This window comes from Henckelia pumila, chromosome 2 (assembly GCF_033568475.1).
Source record: "Henckelia pumila isolate YLH828 chromosome 2, ASM3356847v2, whole genome shotgun sequence".
NCBI lineage: Eukaryota > Viridiplantae > Streptophyta > Magnoliopsida > Lamiales > Gesneriaceae > Henckelia > Henckelia pumila.
Window position 1 is genome coordinate 64071185 of NC_133121.1, and position 6984 is coordinate 64078168.

General features: G+C 34.4%; 1 long non-coding RNA gene across 1 annotated transcript; it reads right to left on the reverse strand.

The window, feature by feature from the left end:
• Nucleotides 1–2676: 2676 nt before the first annotated feature.
• Nucleotides 2677–4356, reverse strand: LOC140879828 (uncharacterized). The gene is made up of 3 exons (XR_012149519.1): nt 4255–4356; nt 3526–3699; nt 2677–2759 (listed from the first exon to the last, which is right to left on the reverse strand). It is a non-coding gene; the product is annotated as an uncharacterized lncRNA (long non-coding RNA).
• Nucleotides 4357–6984: the final 2628 nt, after the last annotated feature.

Genomic DNA, 6984 nt, shown 5'->3' on the forward strand with positions numbered 1-6984 from the left:
CGAGGTCGAATACAAAACCTCATAATTGATATCAAGAAATTCAAGAGTCATAATTCTATGATATAGTAGATCCAGTAAAATCAAAGAGAAGGCTCAACTGTAACTGATTTTCGTAATCATCTTATCAAATCTCTAAACTCGTCCCAAATAATCATGATTGATCCATAAACTTATTCAATACCCAAAATAAAGTGGAACCTGAATTTGGGAACTCGTACTATATTTCAAGTAACACAATCAAATTAAATTCAATCTGATTTCCTTCAAACTATAATTCAGCTTTCTGATACAAGTACTGATATCTTCTTTCATAGTCGTTTACCAAGGTTAGCACATAGCAACTACTTCAGATAACAGTGTATGAAACATAATAAATTACTCAGTTATCTCTGTATGCAATGCACCCAGATTTATCAGTATGCAGGAAAATTACATAAAGTTCAAATATACCTGTAATATTATCATCTGGTGCATCTTGAACCGAAGTATTTGTAGATGCTTGTTGCCTCAGAGTTGGATCTTCATTCAAGTTTCTCCTTGTTCCCCATGGATTAGGACACACTCTCGAAAAATGTCCCACTTGATAGCAACGATGACATTTTCCTAAAGTTCCTCGGCATTCATTGCTAACATGTTTTCCTCCACAATGAGTACAGTATTCGCCGGCATATTCTGCTTTCTGACTCATACGAAGTTGCTTCAGTCTGCTAGATCTAGAAGAGCTACTTCCAGACTTCCACTAGAACTGTTGCTTCAAATGCTGTAATCGATCTTCACTTCCACTAACACTACCTCCTGCCTCATAGCTGCTCTTTGATGACAATTGTGACTGAAAGTGCGGTTGTTCGAAATGCTGAGGCACGATTGAACTTTCTTTATGTCTCATAAAACCGGCTTCAGCTCTTTTAGCCCTGTCAATAGCATCAGCCAATCTATTCGGTCTTCCCGCATCTATCCAAGCATAAATTTCCGGATTCAGTCCATTGATAAACAGATTCGTTTGGACTTCTTCATCCTGATTCACGTGAGGAACAAATCGGAGCAAGTTGGAGAATTTTGCAACATACCCGTCTATAGTCATATTTCCTTGTTGCAAGTTAACAAATTCTCCTGCTCTATCTTCTCTATAAGATCTCGGAAGAAATTGTTGACAAAATTCAGTCTTAAATACCTGCCAAGAAATTACTATACCTCTGTTTTCCAGACATTTCTTCGTTGCAAACCACCAGCTTCTTGCTAAATCTTGCAGTTGGTATACTACAAGCTTGATTCTTCGTTCATCAGAGTAGTCTAAAGATTCAAACAATTGATCAAGCTCTTCTAACTAACCTTCACAAGCACTGGTATCTTCTGTACCTTTAAAAGTTGGCGGATTATACGTCAGAAATCATTCATATAGCACCTCCATCCGTGTGAGTGTAGCATCCATCGATTCTGATAGTTTACTACAATACTGATCTGTTCAGTCGAAGGTACTGACTTCACTTGCGGAGTACTGTTTTCGGTTCAATCTAGGGTGCTTACATCACCCTAATAACCTGATTTACTTCAAAAGAAAATTCATAAGCAACACAGAGATTATACTATTCAAATCGTTAGAAATACATATAATCTCATGTTTTGTCATATTACACATGCTTACAACTCTTCATGCTATTCAAAGAAACATGCTTACAAAGAATTCAAATATTCATATGAATTCACATAATCAAGTAAGCACATAAGTATTTAAGCATGTACTCAAATAATTTCTCCAAGTAGTAAATCACACTCACATACATTTTATCAATTGTAGTAAAGCAACAATCAAGCCATACTAAAAAAAATGCATGTGACTCGATCTATCCCGCTCAACTTCTATCTTAATCCAAGAACTTACGCTCTGATACCACCTGTTGTGAGGACTCGGGCACTAGTCTCTCAAATCAGAACAATTTATACAAGATGAAATACTAAACATTTAATCCAATACATGAATTAAGATCAAGCAATCAAAGGCCTAAAAATAATTTTTTTTTTAAAAATAACAAGGCCTCGCTCGATCGGTAAAATTTCACCGATCGAGCGAGTACAAATTCAGCAACTTTCTGCCCGAAGAAAATATGGCCTCGCTCGATCGGTTGAAGTTCACCGATCGAGCGAGAATGTTCTATGCAGAAAATTCAGAAACTGCTGTTGCTGTCTTATGCAAAATTTAAAGAGCTTGAAACATTCTAAGCATCTCAAATTCATAATAGAATGATCTAAAGGCAAGCTACAAGGTATAACCAAGCTAACATGAATCTCATACATGCTACTAGTTCTATGTATAAATCACATAATAGCATGCTAATAATTCGTAACACCTATCAAGGGAATAAAAACATGTACAAGCCAACTCCCCAAAAATAACATCAAGACTAGAAGCATAATTATACAAGAAACATCAAAGCCCCATCATAAGATTCTACAACAAGTAGAGTTCCAACTCTTCACATAAACAATCTCAAGTTTACATGTTGAACCTACAAAAAGTAACTCAACTAGATTCCAAGGTAGCAACATTATATACTTCTAGATTAAAATCTAGTCTCAAGCTTTAATACAAATATCAAAACATGAAAAACTATTAAAGTCTCAACCAATGTTTTAACATCTAAACATTGGAATCCAAATCTAACATGTTTGACAAAACATAAACTTCTTCTAACACCCGAGTCTCCACTCTAATATCTCAATCTCTCGATTCCTTGCCAAGTCCGACTCGCTTACTCTTCAACCTGATGCAATGCACACATACAAGCAAAACAACAGCTGGATAACTCCGGTGAGAATAAATCTCAGTATGAAAGACATCTATATAAATCAAGTAGATATAACTAAAACAATTAAAATACTATTACAATTATCCTTTATTGATACCCTTACCTGTCGAATATCATTCAAGGAAAAATTCATTCAATAATATACAGACTCAAAGATACGTCAAGGGTTCAAGGATTCCAGTCTCACATAATCGATAATTTCAAAAATCATTTCGTTGGGATCCCGGGAATATAATAAGGCCACAAATCAAGCCTCCCACCTACACTCCCGCTCGAGGTGGTAACAATCGTGTATTCCCTGGACTGTGAACACTATACTGAGAGTCGTGGAAAAAAGAAATCAAGTCAGATTTCAAGCCTCTCATATACAAGTTCACCACGTCCAATATTTTCTTTTCGATTATGTTTTCAAGGTTTCGAAAGAATTGTGGCTCAAGAGGTTTACTCTGAACTCTATAACCAATCTACCACAACTCAATATTTCAAAGTAATATATACTCATTAATTTCAAATAAGTATCAAGCATCAATCTCAATAAGAAAATCATGTTTGAATCAAACATCTCATATATCAATCAACTAAATCAATTAAGGCAAGTAATTCATATAGATCACATAAGATTAAGTAAAACAACTAATCATGCATGTATGTGATTTAATAAACTCGAAAACCACCACATTTTTGAGTTATTCTACCTGTTGAATTTAATGTCAAATCATACCTTGATCTTGATCTTTATTTCTCAACCTCTTGTAACTTCTGATCACACAACAAGCTTCTTCAAAATCTGCTCAAACCTTCTTGCTATTCCAAGAGCTAGTTGTGTTGAACTTGTTGCTCATTTCAAATCAATTCCGAACTCGTCGACTCGACTTCGATACCTTCCAACTTAAATCTGAATTGAAGTGTTTACAAGTCACATATTAGAATTCAAATTTCATCTAATCTCACAAGTGCTTAAACACTTCAAAGCTTGCCAATAAAACCAACATTAAAACCGGTATCGTATCGATTACAAATCGGCACCGAGAAGTTCTATCTAATAATTCTAACCACTTATACATCCTTCAAACATTGATATATACTTCATATCAATATCATTTCATCACTACACATTCAAATCCAACACTTGCATTTTTCAGAAATTCAACAAACAAAATCGACGGCGTAACGACTCGAATTCGGTAATTCCAAAAGCATAGACACCATCTTATCTATCAACTAGTCTCATTTTCATATTCAATTCCATCCATATCACACGAAACCAATAGCCTAAAAATTCCAGAATTTCAGAAACTAATCGATAATTGAAAAACATGTCCAAACGACGATCTTTTTGCGAACCGTCTTAAATATACTATCGTCGTATATTAGAACACGTTTATACAATCAAATCGTAATTCTACCAACATCTTAAAATTAAAACATGGTAGAATTTAGCCAAACTTACGTCAAAGTGTAGCACTCGAAGCCGTGATCGCAAATATACGATCAATTTGAAATTCTACCAACCGGATCAATTTCTATCAAATTGTGGAACTTAGGAATCGGCCATGGAATTAATTCTCTAAGTTTTCAGCCTCTTCTCTCGTTGGAAATCTGATGGAAATCTGATATTTCATGCCATTCCATACACATCACACGTGTAATCCACTATCATGACCAAAATTGCATTTTGGTCCCCAAGCTTCTCACATTTAACAAATCAATTCTTGAAACGTTTATTCATATCTCTCTCGTTCTTGATGCTGCTGAAGGGAAAGATATACACGTGCAAAGTGTAATATAAATCTCTTGTTGACAAGTCAAATCCCATTTTTGCAGTTTAGCCCCTAAAACTTCGATATTTGCAATTTAGTCCCTGCTCGAGTTTCTTTTTCAAATTAAATCCTCTTTATATCCAAACTCATAATAAAAATATTCAATCTCATAAATATTCAACCCAAATATTTTATTCTTTTAATTTAAGAATCCTGGAATTTAATTCCCACATATCCGTAAATTCTCAAATTAAATATTTTCGGCTCGGAAATTACCTCTCTAACTTCCATAATTTCCAAATTGAATATTTCCAAATACGAAATTTAAATATCTAATTCCGTAATTAATATTCATATTTTCAGGGCCTTACATACATGATGGGGTTTACGGACGCCTTGAGCCATCAGTTTCCACATGCTGCGAGCTCGGCACATCCATTTCCTCCATACCCACAGTGGCCACCCACTTCTGGTTTCTCGGATCCTGCTAATTCTGCTGTGGAATATGATGGCGGCGACCACTGACGGTCGTCGTTTAAGGTACATGTCCTTTAATCATTCTGGTCATATAATTGAGGACAATGATTGTACCTAAGTTTGGGGGGTTTCCAAATTTGTTAGTTTAATTTTTGATGTTTTTGCTGTTTTTGCCTGCTGTGATTTAGGAATTATGGTTTTGTTGTTGGTGTGCTTTCTTTTAAGTTTTTTGTTGCATTTAAGTTGAAGTGAGTGGAATTTATTTCAAGAAGTCAAGAAAGAAATGGAAAGATGTCCAATGATGAAAATATTCTTTTTCGGTAACTGAATTCCATGATTCGACCTATCTGATCAATTTTGAACTGGTAAAACCAAGTAGATGAATAAATTCTTATATGCTCTGTGATTTATGCTTAAGTCTGAATTTGAAACGTGCAAACATGGATATGATTGAGGCATTGTTTGGATTTTTGGGCCTAATTTTTATTAAATTAATTATATCTCTAGTTTTCCTATTGAGCTTTCACAAAGATATATGAGTATATGAGGTATACATTCTGAAATTGGTTGAAAATCATCGTTCACTTTTGATGATTATTGTTTCTGCACTGGTTGAAATTCATGCGATTTAATTGGGAATTGAGAATTGTCTAGAACTAGTTCAAACACCCTTCGATGCGAGATAAGGGTAAACTGCGACTTAGGAATGATTTAGGAAATCTTTCTGAAATTTGTTTGTGCCTTCCGAGCTACCCACTAATATAATTATCCTTAGTACCTTGTTTGAGCCTAATTGAAAAACGGATGGCATGTGTGAAAACGTGTGATAAACCCCCATTCGGCATTTTTCAAGGTCCCACATTCACTACCTGATGAATAACCTAAACACTAATTCCTACCCTGCGGGAGTAAGTAATGAAGGAAAATTTTGTATGCTCCTAAATTGAATCTGATTGATGGAATTATGTGTTGAGCAAAAATAAGAAGAAGAAAGGTAAAAAAGAAAAGAATGTGAATTTCTGAAAAAAAAAAAAGGAAAAAAAAAGTGATGAAATCAATGGTTTAACGAATTTGAGCTAGATGGAGTATAGAAATGAGTTGGAATCTATTGATTGATCATAGCTTACTCCCTTCTTTGAATTGTTATCCTTCGTTTATAGCCATAAACCAGGCCTTACATTACAAGCTCATAAGTCCTATTGACCGAGTCACAGTCGCCCAATATACTAGTGGAGAAGGGTTGCGAGAATTTAGCCTATGGACTGTTGATTGACACTTTTAATGAGTATGAATTTTTTATCAAAACACGCAAACACTATCTTTCTTTGCATTAAACCGATTGTGAGTGTTTTTAATTGAATATCCTTAACTTTGATCTTGCGATACCTTGAAAGGTCCTCATGATTTATGAATGTGTGAATTGAATTTGGATGAGATCATTTTGAAACGTGAGTTGTGGGATTTGTAAGTCTCTGAGGTTCACTAGTTTGCGTTTTAATTTTCAAAGTGTTAGTAGGTTAGATATGATTGGATTTGAAAATTTTTCATTTGAAAATATTGCTGAGGCCATTAATCCATAGTATTTCTTGATTATTCTTGATTGATTGCATGAGTGTTATGAATTTTTGGAGTTTAGTGTTAATTAGTTTTGCTCGGGACTAGCAAAAATTTAAGTTTGGGGGAATTTGATAAGTGCATTTTGTGCACTTAATTTGCATTGATATTCATAGTTAATTGCTTTGTTTTGAGCAGAATTATGCGCCATTTGTTTTTGTTTGTGTTTAGTGCAAGGATTTACATGTTTTATGCCTTAAACGCATATAAATCTCGAATTATGAGATTAATATTTTTAATGCATTAACAAGTTTTATTTCTCTATGTTTTGATGATTAACAAAACTAGGTTAAAATGTTACTAATATTTACATTGAGCTTATTACAGAG